At 43.9% G+C, this 17,929-nt stretch overlaps 1 protein-coding gene across 1 annotated transcript in view; it reads left to right on the top strand.

Annotated features, from left to right (window-relative positions):
* The first annotated feature begins 549 nt into the window (after positions 1–549).
* The window catches only part of cntfr (ciliary neurotrophic factor receptor), a 202,143-nt gene continuing 184,763 nt past the window's right edge, over positions 550–17,929 (top strand). Inside the window, exon 1 of the mRNA XM_076758967.1 lies at positions 550–773. The gene's annotated coding sequence lies outside the window, so the exon portion shown is untranslated. The remainder of the gene's footprint in view (positions 774–17,929) is intronic.

Here is a 17,929-nt window from a genome sequence, read left to right as displayed (position 1 = left end):
AGCCACAGCAGAGATGGAAAGATCAAAAAAAACTGAAAAAAATATTTAATTGGATGAATTTTTCTCTAATTGTATTAAATTTATTGATTTTTTTTTTTTTTTTTTTGTTACTGTCTTCACTGTGATGCTCTTTGACAAAAGGTATCAACACTGTGTTCATACAAGGTTTTGGTATTTCAGTGTGCATAACGTGCATAGCGTGAACTCAGATTGCTCCCATAATTCCTCCTGTTAGTCAGTGTGTGTTTGCTGTATTTCTGTGTGTGTGTGTGTGTGTGTGTGTGTGTGTGTGTGTGTGTGTGTGTATGTGTGTGCACATGCATATTATGTGTGTGGGCTGTTCCCTCCACTACCCTGAGCGGTGGCTAGGGGGTGCACTGTGGACACGGTGTGGGTATATAGGCGAGAGAGAGAGAGAGAGAGAAGGGGAGAGAGAGAGCGTGTGTGTGCGTGTGTGTGCGTGTGTGTGTGTGTCTCAGTAATGTATTCCTGCCTGTGGCTGGGCTGGTCACATGGGGAGAGCAGCCTGTTTAAAACAGCCTCGGCTCTCTCACTCAGAGCAGTGCGAGACACAGAGACAGACGCACACGTTCCCTCTCTCCTTCACGCACGCACACACACACGCTCATGCACGCAGACGGCAACTTTCCTCTATCGGACTGACACAACACACACGCCGGGATAGACACACTCCCCTCGCTACAGTGGAGAAGAGGATAAGGAGTGACAGATCAGGAAAAAAAAAAGAAATACAGAAAAAGAGGAGGTTCTCAGTGAGTAGCCAATTGATTTTCATATTTTTCTTATTTTAATTTTTTTTTTTCTTTTTTTTAATGGACTTTGCTCTTCTTCAGCGCCGTCTGACCACGGACCTGACAGGGATTGAGAGAGGGAAAGAGAGTTGGATGAAAGGGACTGTGAGGGAGAAAAAAAAGGGAAAAGAAGGGAAGGTGACAGAAGAGAGCGGAGATGTGGTGCTAGTGCAACATCGGGATGCCTCTCCATCAATCTGTCCCTCTGTCTGTGGGATCTAATGCTGTTAATTAGCAGCGTGCACTTGGAATGAGAGGAATGCCATTGCCCGGAGCTGGAGTGGGGTTTGCTTCGGACTCTTGTGCTTTCCTGTGTGTGTGTGTGTGTGCGTGTGTGTGTGCATGTTCCCTCTGTCTTTTTGTGTTTTGTATGCCGGCTGCATTGTGGTGGTCAGCCGTACTGATGTTGAGCAGATTCCCTGAGACACACGCTGCTCTGGCTGTGATTAATAGAAACCCATTGATATGCAGATGGAAGGGGATAGAACACAGCAGTCTTTTCCAGTGATATGAGTGATGTCCTGGGGGAAAGGGGACAGTCGCTGCCTCTCCTCCTCCTTATCTCATCTGTCCAACTATCTCTGTATCTGTCTGTCTCACTGACTCGCTGTCTCTGACTCTTTCATCCTCCCTTCTCACCTCCTTTACTACTCGTTTTTGTTGCCACCGCTGATCCCTCTCTCTCTGACACGCTGTCCCACTTCTCACTATCCTTCCCTGTCTCTGTCTTTTCATTAACTTTTCTCCCTGTCTGCAGCCCCCTCCATTTCTCTATGCCTCCGAAGCTCTACGTGCTCGTTTTTTTCATCCAACTCTATCTCATTTTCTCCCCCACGCTGGTACATGCTGGTATACACAGTAGATTCCACAGTCACGTAGAAAGAGAGAGGATCGCAGAGTTGTGAGGAGGGAGGGGAGGGAACGGGAGAAGAAAGAGAGAGGAATGAAGGAGAAAGTGGAAGAAGGGGAGGGTAAGGGGGGGCATTGAAAAGGCTGACACTGGCTTGGACAATTAGCCCGGGGAGTCCGTCCTGGGGTGCTATTCTGAGAGGGGCTTTGGCCCCTGGGCCCTGGGCGCTGGGTCACGGGATGCCTTGACCCCTCCAGTCGACAGCTAGGCATGGGAGCCATTATCACGGCCTGATTGATTAGCACTGAGCGGAAATCCCTTTTCTCTTCTCTCCTTGGGAGAAAAAGACGGGAGCTTTTTGTCCTTTTGCTGCTGCTGGTTTAGTATCTGCCTGCCTGAATGTGGAGAGCTCTGGCTCTTTTTTCTTTTTTTTTTACTGTTGTCAGTTATGGAGGTCTGGTCACTGTATATCTCTCTCTGGGTTTGTCTTGTTCTCCCTCCTAGACAAAGTGCTTTTGGACTGGGGACACTATTTATTTAACTAACAAGACAGCTGCCCTGCAAGAAAGATGCTGCAAAGATTGGTTGGGGAACTTCCTAAAATTCAGACATCTGAGCTGATTGTGTTTTCATGTTACTTCTTTCACTCTCATCGTTGTCTGAACTTCTCTGTGTTGTGCACCTGCAGAGGTTATTAGTGAAGCATTTCAGAGGCTACCTGGAGGTTGTGGAGGGAAAAAAAGGTGTGCAGGTGTGCAAAAGAAAACTAAAAAAAGATGTGAAGGAAAATGTGATAAAGGCCAGAGGTTGGGAAACATGTGAGACAACTTGGGAAATTGAGCTTCTCTTTTCAGTCGGTATGTTTCCCTTTTATTGTGTCTCCATCTCATTACTCCGTTTTGATCTTCCCGGTCCCATTCCTTGGTAACTCTCGCCACTTTTGCTCTCCCTCAACACCCCCTCCTCAGACTGGGAGTTTAGCGGGGTGTTTAGCCCAGCTCATGGCTGATCAAAGCAGTGTGTGTCTGACTGGGCTTAGCCCAGCCACTCCTAATGGAGCACCGTTTTCATGCCTAGTTGGTGGTGGAGCGGGAGGGAGAGATGGGAGATGGGGGGAGAAGGGGGGGGTGCAAATAGAAAGGCTGACAGAGAGAGTTCAAGGGAGGGAAAGACAGCTAGACAGACAGGCGGGCAGACAGATGGAGAAGGATACAAATAAGAAAGACACAGCCTAGCAGATGAGGGCAGATAGGCAGCTGGAGGGAGACAGTAATGATTAACAAGCAAAATAGGCAAAAGATGAATGGTGAAAAAGAAAAGCAAAAAAAAAAAAAAAAAAAAAAGGCAGACAGACCAGCAAGTAGGAGCAAAGACACTTGCTGTCAAAGGCACACAGAGAGGCACAAAGAGACAGACAGACAGAGAGCAGAGAGACGGGCAGAAAACGACGGACCTAGCACCAACAGGGCATACAGTTTAGGCCAGCACAGGATAGCTCCTACACATGGTTTGGTTTTAGGTTGGAAGCAACACCAGACGGGAAGAGGCCTGTGTGCGTGTGCATGCGTGGTTGTGTGCGATAGAGAGAGAGAGAGAGAGAGAGAGAGAGAGAGAGAGAGAGATAGTGAGATAACGAGGAAAAGGCAGAACTCGTGTTTGTGTGCATGGCAAGCATCTGTGTGCCCGTCTGTGTAGGCCTGGATGCCAAGCACCAGACAGACATGCATGTAAACTGTATATTGATTTTTAACAGACTATAAAAAGCTGTGGAGACTTCCTGGACTATCCGCCTGAAATTTGACGTTTTATGTCTTCTCATTTAGACATTTTCTGAAGATAAAATTAATGCCATTTCTCAGCAGGGGGGGAAGAAAAGTTACTATTATTATTCTAACCTTGAGAAATAAAAAAAAGTCCTTAAATTAGAGAATGGTACTTGCTGAAGGATCTGTGATGACTGAGAAAAAGACAAAGTGTGCATTTCTGTTACGTTGCTAGTAAAAATGTGCTTTAGATACTTCTGAGCTTCTTTTCCCCCAGTGTATCTTCATCCATTGACTTCTCCTTTCCTCCCTTTCTCAGCCTTTCCCCTCATCCTTCTCTCTTACTCTCTCAGGTCCATTTACCTTCTCTGCACTCCTTCTTTTTCCTTTTTGCCTCTCCTCTCCCATCCCCACCTCCCATTGCGGGTGTTTATGCTTCAGACAGAAGAAAGGTAAGGTAAAACTAGGATAATATTTCCCCTAACATACTTACTGCCTGGGTAAACATCCTCCGACAGATGTCCAATCGCGGGCCTGATCCGGGCTGGCGGGGGGATCTCACTGCTGTAACGTACACAAAGACTACAAATTGGAAGCCGGTGTGGAGAAGAGGGGGGAGAGAGTGGTCGGGATGTGCATGTAGATATAGAGATTCAGTGGCTTTTCTCACCTTGAAAACAGTTTCAGGAGGGCTGGGTTCTGAAGCAGAGACCTGCACAGAAATATGCAGGTAAAGTTAGCATGCTTCACCTGTTGCAATGTCAAACATCACTTTATCTCACTGGCAATATGATAAACCTTTGGCTGTTGTCTGGTCTCTGTAAGCAGATGTCTGTACTTGGCCAAAGGTTGTTTGTTAGCAAAAAAAAAAAAAGACACCACTCTGCAATCCTAAGTGGACCGTGTTCTTTTGCAGTTCAGCAACAGAGAGGTGATTCGTCTCTGGTGAAACGTGGAACTGACCACGTAATGTCTCAGTAGTCGCCGTTTCACTGTTCAGCTTTCATTCCTCTGCAATTTATCCTTATCAACTTAATAGCCCTGAATCAGGATCTACAGCAAGTCGCTGCAAGAAGCAAGCAATGTGTGCAAAACCGAGCAGGCTAAACCTTTGTTCACTGTGTCAGACATGCTGCATTCGCCCAACATTATATGTCTCAGTTGGAGAAATTCAATAAAGCTACTACTAAAAGCTGTTTTCAAAAGGATCCAGGTTTGATAAACTGATGCGCTTCATTTTAATGTGACGGAACACTTCGAACCCCAACCCTGGGAGAGAGTAAGAGAGAGGAAAAGTGAAAGGAAGAGAGGCTAGAGTGGTGGGGAGAAATAAATAGATTTTGATTAAGCGTGTTTCTGTGTACATGCAGGCATCAGAGACGTATTGCATGCCTCTGTGAAACAAATGCAGGCGAGAGCTTTGTACGCAACGAGCCTCCAAAAGGCAGCGAAGACATAAGAAAGCCACTGCTCCTCTCCTTGCAACGCACAGCTCCCACGCTTTCCCCGTCTCCCCTCTCTCTCTCTCTCTCTCTTTAGTTAGATATGCCACTTGCTGTGTGCTTTTATCTAAATGCACCTAAGGGTGTGAAAACATGACAAGATTTTGTTAAGATTTGGCCCCAATTAAGCAGCCTCACATGCATTTCAGAGATCCGCATTTTACAACAGTTTCCTCTCTGCACCCCGAGCTGGAAGATCTGGCTCAGAGGGGGACTCGGTGTGTAATTATTTCAGTAATCCAAAAGAACTCGTGTGCTTTCTTTGTACATTTTTAATACAGCGAGGACATGCAGATATTAAACCACTCTCTCGTGCCATAACTCATAGCATCGCCATGTAGAGCAAGACCTTGAATTATAGAAAGTTGTGAAATGTTTATAAAAAACTCTTGGCTGTTTGTGGTTGGGAGCTTCTCTGCGTGGATGTTAGCAGATTTTTTTTTTTTTTTTCTAAATTCCTATATTTGTACTGCCTTTTTGTTCTGTTTGTGTATTTGCCTGTTCCTCTGCTTGTGACTCAGTCAGTCTGTCAGGTTGCCTTTTTGTCTGTCAACTTACGTGTGCGCTCGTGGGTCAGTGTGTGTGTCAGCGTGTGTGTGTGTATCTGCTCGCCTCTGCTCCGTTTTCATCCTTAGACAGCTCTCCATTCAGCCCCTGTAGCGTTCGTGCAGCCCAGGCAATAGAAGAGTATGACTCTTCTAACTTTCGGAACTTTCTGATCAAAGCAAACGGGGGATGAAAGGAGAGTAATGGATAAACCCGTTTATGAATATGCATCGCTCCCCCTCTCAAACACTTACACTAGCCCCTGTACTCCTCTACACACATGCAGACACACACCAAAGCTGCCTTCTCCAGTAGGGGGCGGACATCTTTTTAAGTCTATTTCTCCCACGGCCATTAGACATCTGAGAGATATTTGCATTCTGCTAACGTACAGTTCCAATGAGCCATCAGCCACTTTAATCTACAATATATATGTTAGAACCAATGCACACACTTATTTATGCATTCTAACACATGAAGTGTTTACATTCAACATGTAAAAAATGATTTCCTTCAACACCCGCACGCTGTATATTTAAGTGCATCTTGAGGATAAGCAGAGTGCAGTAAATGTGCCTACAGGCTACAGTACCAGAGTACATTTTGTATGCGGTACAGGAATACACGAGGAAACTTGTGAGAGAATCATTAGCAATGTCTTGCAGCAGTAGATGTGTGATGTGAAACCATCCTTCCATCAATCCATCCACGTATGTTGTGACTTTGTTTACTGCTCAGTATTAGAGCTTCTTCTTCTTCTTTTTTTTTTTTTCATTAAGCACATGCTTTGCTTTCTCACTACATGCTGAAAACAATGATTAAGGCAAATTGGCACCGTATGTGGTTGTGCTGCATCCATGCCATATAGGCAGAAGAGAAAGAATGAGAAAACCTCCTACAATTTTCTTTTCCAAGACAGTTGCTCCTGCTGCTGCTGCTGCTAGCATGTGGTCACAGCAGATAGAAAATCGTGTTTCATTGTTATAGCGATTTGATGACAGCTGATACAGTATGCAACACCTTTTCAATGGGCTGAATCAAGCAAACTAGCGCTAATATTGGGCTTTATTTAGACGCAACTGTGGCTTTTCACCCATTTCTTTCCACGGGTTATTTGACACCTGTGTTCTTTTCGTCAAGCAGTAGCTATCGTAGATGTCAGAAATTACCAGTTGTGACGTGAATGTGACATTATTCAACAGTCCAACAGTCTGTAGTGAAATCCGTTATTTCTGCAATAAGCTGCTTCTCTGAAGAACTGCACAGCTGTATGACCGCAGAGAGGAGACATTTACAGTTTGGTGTGTACATTAATCATTAATGTCAGCGGGGTGATATGCTTTGATCCTCAAGGTTCACAGCTCTTCTATTTATTGAAAACTTTTTTTTTTTAGGACAGGCTAGGCCACATATGTCAAACCTATTCCACAAAGGGCCGAGTGGCTGAAGCTTTTCTTTCCAACCAAGCAGCGGCACACCAGACTTGACTCATTTTATCAGCTGATCTCACTCTTGAGACAGCTGATTGGTCAGACTGTGTGCCCTTGATTGGTTGGAGGAAAAACCTGCAGCCACACGGCCCTTTGTGGAATAGGTTTTACATGCCTGGTCTGGGCCATTGCAAACAAGTTACACAAAAATGCTTTAATGGAGATGGGAATCAGTATCAATATGGGCAACATAAAGGGAAGCAGAGATGGTATTATAAAATGCGTCATCCTCATTCTTACATTACCTGTTTGACTCTGCCAGCTGTGAAATGTTGCCTGTTTCCTGCATCCTAAGACAAGGCGTGAGAGGACAACTTGCAGCTGCAGAGGTCAAGTGTGGCTAATAGCAGACAAGACTGTGGTCACTTCTCGAGGGAAAAGTTGAGTCTAACAGGCAAGAATGCTCTCACCCGAGGCAAAATAGGAGAATACAACAGACACTGAAGACCTGACAGGACAGTGGAGAGGCTAGGCATAGCTAACAACATATTTGATTCTTGAGTGAGGGATTAAAAGAGACGAGAGCACGGGAAAGACGAGAGGAGAGGTTCAGAGGAGGCTAACAACAAAAGTGATTGTGGTCAGAGGAGAGGAGCAAGGGAAGAAGAACACAGGAGATTCAATTAAGGAGCAGAAGATAGTTTTACTGAAGGATACAATCAGGCATGATTGGGACTAGAAGGAAGGTGGCAGGAGAGAGGAGCCAATGAGAGAAGTGGAGAGACCTGGCAGAGGCTAAAGGCAAACGTAATTGTGGTCAAGAGACTTGAGACTTGAAACCATGGGACAGGGTGTGGAGGTGAGGGGAGGAATTTAGAGGTCAGGAAAAACTATCAACAGACACGACTGTGATCAGTGCGTAGTAGGAGAAGGTCTGAGGAAAGGATAGGTGCAATATAAAGGAGGATGGGGAGTCTAACACCATTATGGCCACATGCGTGATTGAGGTCAGAGAAGAGGATGAGGTGCAAAGATTAGAGAAAACAAAAGAGGACAAGCTGGTCAGAATCAATGCGATGCTTGTGACGTGACAATGGTCACAGGAGACAAATGGAAGGAGAGGTGAGAAATGAAATGCAGCGAGGAGAAGAGGAGAGAGCAGAATACAGGAGCAGCTTTTCTCTCTTTTTCACAGCAATAATCATCACAATTAAATTGAATTTGGTGTTTTCAAACAGGTAAAATTGCAGGTCTGCCGCCAAAAACAATGTTATGCAACAGATCTGCAAATGACACATCATTTTCTCAGGGCTCAAATGTGGAAAAAAGGAGTTGCTGGTACAATGTGGAACCTATTTCACCAAAATAACCTGAAAACATTAATACACTGGATTACTGCAGTCGCAGCTACTGTTTCCTGGTATATCGTATTCAGATCTGCGCTCCGGCATCAGCAGTGGGACGATGAAACACAGCCATCCTCATTTATTTGCATGTTTACTTCATTTTTTTCCAAACTCAAATTGAGACCTGACATCACCACCCCTGTGTGTAGGCAATGTTCACAACTCTGGGATCGTGCCACATTATTAATAATGCACTATGTTAAAAAATGAATGAGTTTTCCATCAATCGGAAAATCAACATTAGCGCTCCCACTTTATGATAATGACATGCAGATATCTTCATCGCTTCTATGGGCGGATTTCAGATATATTTATTTATCGCAGCTATGAAATATATATATATATATATTGTTGAAAAGCTTAGGGCTCTGCCGCTGGCACTGCTGGCTGAAGGTATGTGTGTGTGTGTGTGTGTGTGTGTGTGTGTGTGTGTGTGTGTGTGTGTTTGTGCAGCTTTATATCCATCTGATGTCTTTGTCCACTCGAGCGTGTGAAGCTCCTGTCCGTACTTGTATGTTACTGCTTATGTCCATCTCTTCCCATATCCGTCCACATATTTGCCTGTTGGTGTGTATAAAAAGTTGCGTTTAGGCCCACGTGTTTGTGTGTGTGTGTGTGTGTGTGTGTGTGTGTGTGTGTGTGTGTGTGTGTGTGTGTGTGTGTGTTTGTGTGTTTGTGAGAGTGAGTGCCTCTCTCAGAGCCGGGGGCTTTTAATCTATTAAAGCCTGATCCTTAAACACTAATCAATGCACCCTTTTATATTTCCATTACAGTGCAGAGGGAAAGGGATAAATAAAGCATGACAGTGGAGCTCAGTGGTGGCCACATAACACTGAAAAATCCCAATGGTTGCTCTGATGCACAAGAGGAGGTTTGACTTATCAGTGTCAAGAAGCATCCTGTACTGCTCTTGTGTTAAATGTTCGTTCAAATTCATCATTTGGTTCTAAATATAGTTTTATGCAGTTTTGACTCTTATTCTGATGTTGTGAACTAGTGACCCTCCTGTTCACCATAATCCATTAGACTGGCTATGGCTATGATATGGTTGCTTTGGCTCAGCATTCTGCATATCATAAAAAAGAGGACAGCAAGAAGTCACATTAGGTCAGCTGATGAATTGATCATCAACATTGTCAGTAAAAATCCCTCATCGCACAGGAAAGTGAAGTTTACATCTATATATGTTACCTTAGAAAGTTTGGCCACTGTTTTTCTGTTGTGTTTACCAGCTTTGGGAAGGTTGGTGCGTACAGTGTTTTCTTCCACAATGAAAACAATGACAGATTCTTTGGAAATAAGATCCAAGATTGAATAAGGCAGAATTATCATTGTGCCGTAGTGCACTCAAAGGATACTAGAGATGATCTATTTGCTTGACTGTCCTCGTTTTCATCAGAAAGCTCAAATTAATGTAGCCAAGGTGATGAATAAAATGTAACTTCTGTGTCTCTTCAATCAAAAGGATGAAGAATGTGCACGCTTGACACCTCCTCTTTTCGTTTTGTCAAATAATTGCCCGTGCTTGCATGAGAATCTGTGCTCTCTGTGCGCCATGCTCTCTTAGCAGTCTCACGACATTGGCCTCCCACTACTCTTTTTTTTCTTCTTCTGTTAAACGTGGTGCTCCTTGCTCACGGCATTGCATCATGTATTCCCTTTAGGCCGTGTTTAACTGCTGATATATGCACTGTAGCATTCAGCTGTCAGGAGAGAACACTTTCAAGCCATGCAGCCGACAATATGCACTCCCGTTTTAGGGATGATTTACAGCAAATGACTGCAGTGCAACAGGAAGCCACGTAGCCCCCCCCCCCCCCCCCTTCCCATTTAAACCTACTAAACTGACAGCATTTGCCTCTTCTCCAAGCACACTTTATTAGCTATGTCTGCTTGTGTACATGTCCCTCAACCCCAATTAATTTAGTGTGCTTAAGTGGCAGATTTGCATTGGACTATGCTAGCCTTTGGAGTATACTTTATTAGTGTTGTCTGGGTAACCCACACCAACACCCCCACCCCCCCACCCCCCCCAAGCCACCCCCACCCATCTCCTCAGTTCCAACTTGAACACATTTATTTCACTACACTGCAGTGTATGTGTGTGTTTTTCCGCTCCAGTGTGGTAGTTTATTAGCGATGTCTCCTTTGATAGTTAGTGTGCACGCTTGATTATGGCTGAAAAGGAGTGGGCTGGGCGCTGGGCCGGAGGAAGTCTGCCTAATGATATTAACAACATCCTTTATTGGGTTGCTACTGCAGGGAGAGGGAGGGAGAGGAGTGCAGAGGGGGGAAAGAGAGAGAGAGAGACAGAGGGAGGGAGGGGGGATAGAGCGAAAGAGTGTGGAGTTAGAAAGAAAATGAGAAGAGGGGGAGAGAAAATTCAGGGTGAATCAAAGAGACAGTGTGTGGAGGGCAGAGGGTTACCTTGTCTGGGGATTTAGCCAGAAGAAAAATAAGGAAGAGAAAATAAATGCAACAAAATTATAGGAGCGGCATAAGCTCTACACAAGTGACCCTGAACCTACACTGCGCTGGTAGATATTCTCACTGCGGCGTCATTTATTTTACCGAACTGTTCATCCCTCTGTGCCCCGCTAATAGAAACTTTGCAGTCATATCACAAATTGCCCAGCAACCCCCGTCTGGCTCCATCATGGAGGTCCACAGGGGGATAAGCTGTGTGCAAACAGTGGCTAAGTGTCTAACAGCTGGACAGGAAAACAGGTATACCTGTGAAAATACATGTTGTGATTCTGATTTAAGTCAAGTTTACTTATGTAGCAGTGTTTGGCAGGTCGACTTTTAGTTATGTTGTTGGTGTAAATATTAGCTGTATGTCTTTTCCTATGCAAGTACATGATGGCGATTCCAAACAGCACAACGTCATGCAAAAAACCTGGATGCTAGGAACTGGGTTGAATGTTGTCAGGTTGGTTGTTCGCACTGGTAATTTTGGGTCCGAACACTGAGGTCTGCAACAAGTCAGTCAGAGAAAATAAGGGAGCCTGTTGACTTATGAGGTAGCGGGAAGCAGTGGTAGCCAACCAGTTAGTCCGACAGAAGGAGATGCTGTGTGTTAGTTTTTGTTGTCATAGCTGCATATTTACTCTCAAACACATCTGTAAATACTCATTCACTTTTATGAATTCAACTTAACACAAAAGGGAGTCGAGATGACAGAAGAGGCACCATCTACACGGGCTCTGTGGCATTATTTCCCAGCACATACACACACACATCCACACACACACACACACACACACACACACACACACACACACACACTATGTACATGCTAGATCCATTGCAGCGCACAAAAGACAGGGAGTGAATGGAGGCAGATTATTTACGTAACCGGTTTATGTTCCTTTGTGCTGCTGAAAGACATCGACAGACACAAAATGAGATAGAGGTATCTTCTATAGACTGGCATTGTATGGTAGAGAGGGTGGAAAGCATACACACCAACACACTTACAGACAAATGCACATTATAGTAGACACACACACACACACACACACACACACACACACACACACACACATATATATAGACAGATATATATATATCCTAATCATTGTTACTTGCCTCAAACTTTGAGGTCAAATCAAACCGATTTTACTCTGCTGTCACTTTCAGTTTAGATGCAAAAGTATACAAAACAGAGAGCGTGCAACTTTGAAGATAGCAGGCAGGAAGGAAGCCTTACTGCTGGCTTAAACGCAGAGACATGATCTTCAACACATCATTCACAAGTCTGTCCTTCCTCAATCTCGAAGCTTGTTTTGGTCGTACACAATTCTCTCTTCACACTCTCAGATCTTGATTTATGGACTGATGACTGCTTTGTTTAATGCCGCTAAACCATGTCTGTAAATTTGAACTCCACAATACTGTAAAACAAACAAACACATTAAAGATGGAGGGACAATTTGGGTGTTCGCCTTTAACAGACTTGCGCTCAGCTCAGTTTTGGAAAACCATGCATGAAACAGCATATGTTCTACCCTGTCTAGCACAACTCACACACACACACATACAGAACTGTCGCACACACACATTCCAAACACTTACATGCAGACAGTAAATGACAGTGTGTTGATTGTTAAGCTGCACCAATCCTCATCTCCCACTAACACCCAGTGAAAGCTGTCACCTTGAGAAGCCTCGCGCAACACACAAAAATGTCAAGGCTGGCAATTTCCTCTATTTACCTTGGCAAGGTGCCTAAGGTCCCATACTCATCCCAGATGTGTGTGTGTTTGTGTGTGTGTGTGTGTGTGTGTGTTTCTGTGTTTCTGTGCAGGCATGTTTATTTGTCTCTTTGCAAGCATGTTAGTCCCTGTACGAGTGTGTGTGCGAGTGTTTGTATGTCTGTGCAGCTCTGTGGCATTTTTGTTTGTCTGAGATCCTGTGTGTGTGTGTGTGTGTGTGTGTGTGTGTGTGTGTGTGTGAGAGAGAGAGAAAACTAGACAGAGAAAGATAAATAAACTCATTCTCTAGCACTGTCTCTCTCTGTAAGCAGTGTCAGCATCTCTCTGCACCTGTGGCTGAGGAGGCATCAGACACACACAGTCAACAGTCGCACCGTCACGCACGCACACATTATATCACACGGCACAAGAGCAAACACACAAATTCATGCACAGGTGTGAACTAAATGCAGCGGCAACGTTTTAAAAAATTCACACGCCATCAGTTTGCAAAAATCGGTGCAAACACACACTTTGTCGCGTATGGTAGCTGTAGAGACAGTGGTGTCACATGTGATGACACAGCAGCAAAGCGACACACGTGCAAGTGTGTCACCTACACACATGGACGCACACTAGTGTGCCACAGTTAAGATATCATTTGTCTTTTCCCACGATCTTACCCCAGGTAGAATGTGACAGCTCTCCGTCTCCACGCACATATCTGTCAGTGTGTGGTGTGTATGTGTGTGTATGTGTGTGTGTGTGTGTGTGTGTGTGAGAGAGAGAGAGAGCGAGAGAGAGAGAGAGAGAGAGAGAGAGATACCACTCACCTATCTTTGACTGGGAGGCACAGTTCTAAATAGTCCCTTATCAGGAAGGATTAAAAAGTAGAATAGCCTCACACACTTTAAATGACTTCAGCTTCGATCAGTCTGTGCGTGTTTGTGTGTGTGTCTGTGCGTGTGTGTATGTCTCTATCTTTTTGTTGTTCGGTTATTTGTTTGTGTGCTGCGGTTTCTCTGTGTGTTGCCTCTGCTCAATGTAAAAGTCTATGTTTGTCTTTTAACCTGGTTTTTACACCTGCGATTGGAGCCTTTTACATACCTTCAATGCCTAAACCAAATACTACATTAAAAAATCGGAGTGCTTTTTTCATTCACGGCATGCGATAAAACCACCTTAAAGGTCAGGCTAGAGGAGGAGCATCGATGTCCTCCAGCAAACCGACATTATCAATATGGACACAACCCTGGCAAAAACCAAGCCGGACAGAGCATGTAAACTGGCTGCCTGAAGAGCTGCAGTTCCACAGCCAACAAATTGATGCCTGGTGGATAAAAACCCTGGTCCAAACACCAGCTGAACACACCATCTGTTTCTCTGAGATCCCACTCATTAGGGATACGTATTTTCATTTATTTTTATTTCCCTTGTTATTTCATGGGAGACGCCGTCCTCCGACTATTTCCTACTGCCTTGTTACTATTGTCATTTCCTTTCTGTTGCTGGGCAGTTTTACCATCATCATCATCATCATCATCATATATATATGTAGGGTATAGAATGTAGGGTTCAGACTGTTGCTTGCACCTCCCCTGCTTTTTTCATTATAGTATTTTATAAATTCGCAGCATCAAGTGCTTGACCAACACCAAAACGATACCTCAGTTTTAACCACATTTTCATAAACTTCACAACATACAAAATGCAAAATGGTGCCCAGCAACCTTCAGGTGATTCCTGCCACTGCTGTGTTCATTATGTTTTTTCTGGAGAAGTCACATTTGAAAACCAATAGACCCATCAGCGGAGAGCCCAGAGGCGGCAGTCATGCTAGCCTTCTGCCACCTCTCCCTCCAGATGCAACCTTTACATGCTCCATCTGTGGCTCTATGATCGCTCCCAACAGCCACCTGCAGCGGTGCCATTGCTGACAGGCACGACCAGAACGAGTCTCATCTGCCTCAATTTTAGTAACATTATCTTGGTTGATGAGACGCCTCCGTCTGTGTATGCATGTGTAACAGAGTTCAGCGTGTATTTTTTTTTTTTTTTTGGCTTTGACAACAATGTTCTGTTTTTCTGGCTGCCAGACTAGAGCTGCATATAATAATTGAAAATTCATAGCAAGTCCATCAATAGGTGGACAAGCACACTTTGTATGTACACATACATGCTTGCGTAAAAGTGTGAGGGTGTTTTTGAGAAAGAGAATGTGTATGTGTGTGCGCGGGGAAGAGCAGTGGATTAGATTTCACTGCGAAGGCACGTTGAACAGTCGGTCAATTTCCTGCCACACGTTCAGTTTTCCCTCCCCATGACAAATTCCTCGATTTCCTCACAACACATTCCTGATGCATTATTGGTCATGGACATTATATGGTCCCACATATTCCGTCTCTCTGTGAGTCTGAGGAAGTATCAAATTGCTTGTGTGTTTATGCGAGCAATAAAAAAAAGAAAGAAAGAAGTTGTTGGGGAAGATATAGTGTCTTGTTAATGGAGTTTTCAAAGAAGTAAGAATTTTGGCTTGTCTTGTTTGGATTTCATGGCTTTTTCACTCCGCATTTAGGGCTGGAATCAGTTTATAATGGCAAATCATGCAGCGGTATCTCAATTTAGACTCTTTATTGCATAAGTACACATGAGACACACTTAGTGTAGTTGTTTTTTTTCTATTAGGCAGTGTCAGGTTGACTTTGCTATTACTGTTAAAGTAAGATAAGGACAATGTTCCTACCAACAAAAGACCAGCTGACGCTGTCAGTCCATACTTACAACATTCAGGCTCTGAAGGCAGCTCATAAAAATATCCTGTCATATCCTGTCTCAATCCATTAAAGCAGATACATGATGCCCCATAATGACATTAAAATATTCCTCCATAAACAATGCGCGAAAATGAGGTTTAAAACCAGAGGGAGAATGTTGTCTGTGAAGAAGAAGAAGTGAATGTTTGTAGTGGCAGTCGGGGGACGTGACATGGCTTGAGGCGTCCATATTGTTGAGGAAAGTTAAGGAGGTTTAGCTCAAGTGTGAAATCCATATTGAAGCCCCTCGGTTATGCTCGGCTTGACGGGTTGCGTGCGTCTGTGTGAATGTGCATGCCAGTGTGTTTTCACATCTGTCCGTCTGTGTGTGTGTGTATGCGTGTGCATGTCTCTGTGTTCGTGCTCCCTTTACACATTCATGTGTGTGCTACGTTATAGAATATGTGGCTTTGTGCACTGGTATGAATGTACCACACTGGTATTTCCATTTACATTTGCGTGTGTCCGTGGCGTAATTCAGACCTTGCACTATTACATAAATCCATTGACTGGTAGCTCAAAAGGACAGAAATGTAGGAAAAAAGTCCATATGGAACTTATCATAAGTGGCCATATTTCTCCATTACTTGAAGCAATTTGTTTTAATTGCCTACTTAGAAGTAATATGGCCTCAAACTAGCATATTTTTTTTTTTCCAAAAAACCTAAATGAAATATGAGAATGCCTATTAACTGCCACAATTATGTTATAATAATCAGAAAATTGAGTTTTTAAGACTGGAGAGCCTGGATGGTAGTTACACAGCATATGCTGTGCATTTCTGAATGTGTGCTGTCTGTGTGCTGAGGAGCAAAGCTACGGTTACATGGTGGAATTCTGTAAGAAATGATCCCACTTAAAATTTAGATAAATAGACTGAGGACCTAACATGTCTCCCATCATATTCAGAGACTAATATAATTAAACAGCGGGGGGCTGAGCTACCGAAAAGATGAGATGTGACCGGAGTTGGTTAGCGAGGTAGACTTTTACCCAGAAAAGCAAAACATGACGACCGTATTCACAGTGAAGCATATCCTCGAAGGGATGATTCCTAAATAGCTGCATGGCCTCTACATGCACTCCATCCTGACAGGCTGGGATGGTGTTAATTAGTTTAAAATAATCCCAAATCTTCAGCGCTGTAGTTTTAATACCAGAGCTTATGAACACGTCACCGAGATGTAAGAATTCTGCTGAGTCAGAGTTCATGAGTGGCTGTTGCTGTGACTTCATTTCACTGATAAATGGCTGCCGGCGAAGCTTACGGCTGAGAATTTAATTGGCTAAGTGTGAATCCTAAATCTTCAAAAGATCGGCACATCATCCCTCCTCCCCGAATGTCCATATCGCCCGGAATGTGTTACGAGCTGAACAATATCAACTGACTCAACATTCCTGGTCACAACACATGACTAGCTTAGCTCCTCTATGAGACAAGCCAGTCTTGTTTCAGCACTGCTATGTTAAGATAATTTGTGCAACAAGCGACAGGAAAAAGAACAGGAAAAATGGGTAAAAATTGCATTAGGGAAGACCTTTTGAAATGAACGATGAAATAAAAAAGTGAAATGTTAAGCACAGTCTGCTTTCAATAGGTTGACAATGTTCACATTAGACTGCTAAAGCACCCGAGGCTCCAGCGATTTCCTTTTGATGTACAGTACACGATAGCCTTGTTCCAATATGATGTATGTACACACGCACACACGCAAATACACCACCGATAACCTCAGTCGGGGAGGATTATGAATGTTATTGGAAGAAAAACACACATTTTTATCTGACAATGATTCCCACTTTGTGCTCGGGGCTGTCCTTGACTTAGCTCTTCCAGTATTTTTTTTTTATATGCAAGAGGCTTTATGCTCAAAAGACAGGCATAAGGGATTCTCAGGGGGCTGTGACACTCCCATTTGGGATACGATTCCCACAATACAGCACACGCATTAACTTACAGACACACACCCGCTCTGTAGTCCCCGCCTGCAGCAGCATAGGCAGACTGAGCTTGCATTGTACCCAAAGATGTCTGACTCCAAATCGCTTTTGTTGTATGAACTTCTAAACTGCATGTAGCATCCCGACTTCTCGAGGTAAAAAAAAAAAGAAAAAAGAAAAAAAAATGTGGTAATTTAGTGGTCAAGGAAGCAGTTATGAGTCTCTCATTTTAAATGCAAATGCAAGTACTTTAAGTCTGCTTCCTGTTTGGGAGCTTTCAGTACCATGCTGCAATATGTAGAGTTGGCTTTAAATGGGGTTTCAAGGGCATAACGGGCTGCGCTCTCATATATTTCCCCGTTCCTTGAGTCCTCCCGATCTCATTAGACAAAAACCTACACGTGAGACGTAGGGAAGTGTTTTCATTATTTAAGGAAAAGAAGGAATGCACCTGTGGCACATCAGGAAACAGAGTGTGTTTAGAAGGAATACATTATCAGTGGGTGTGTGAGAGGCCGGCATCAATCATGGACAATCAAATCAGCTCCTCTAATTCCCTTTAAAAGCAGTGCACTCCCTGCCATGAGGCACTGACAGCTTTATTATAGAGAGTCCAGGCAGCCTTCTTCTAAGAGGAATAGAAGGCAGTCTGGACTGGATAGTCTTGTCT

This window comes from Chaetodon auriga, chromosome 19 (assembly GCF_051107435.1).
Source record: "Chaetodon auriga isolate fChaAug3 chromosome 19, fChaAug3.hap1, whole genome shotgun sequence".
Classification (NCBI taxonomy): Eukaryota; Metazoa; Chordata; class Actinopteri; order Chaetodontiformes; family Chaetodontidae; genus Chaetodon; species Chaetodon auriga.
This window is presented reverse-complemented; position numbering and strand designations above follow the sequence as displayed.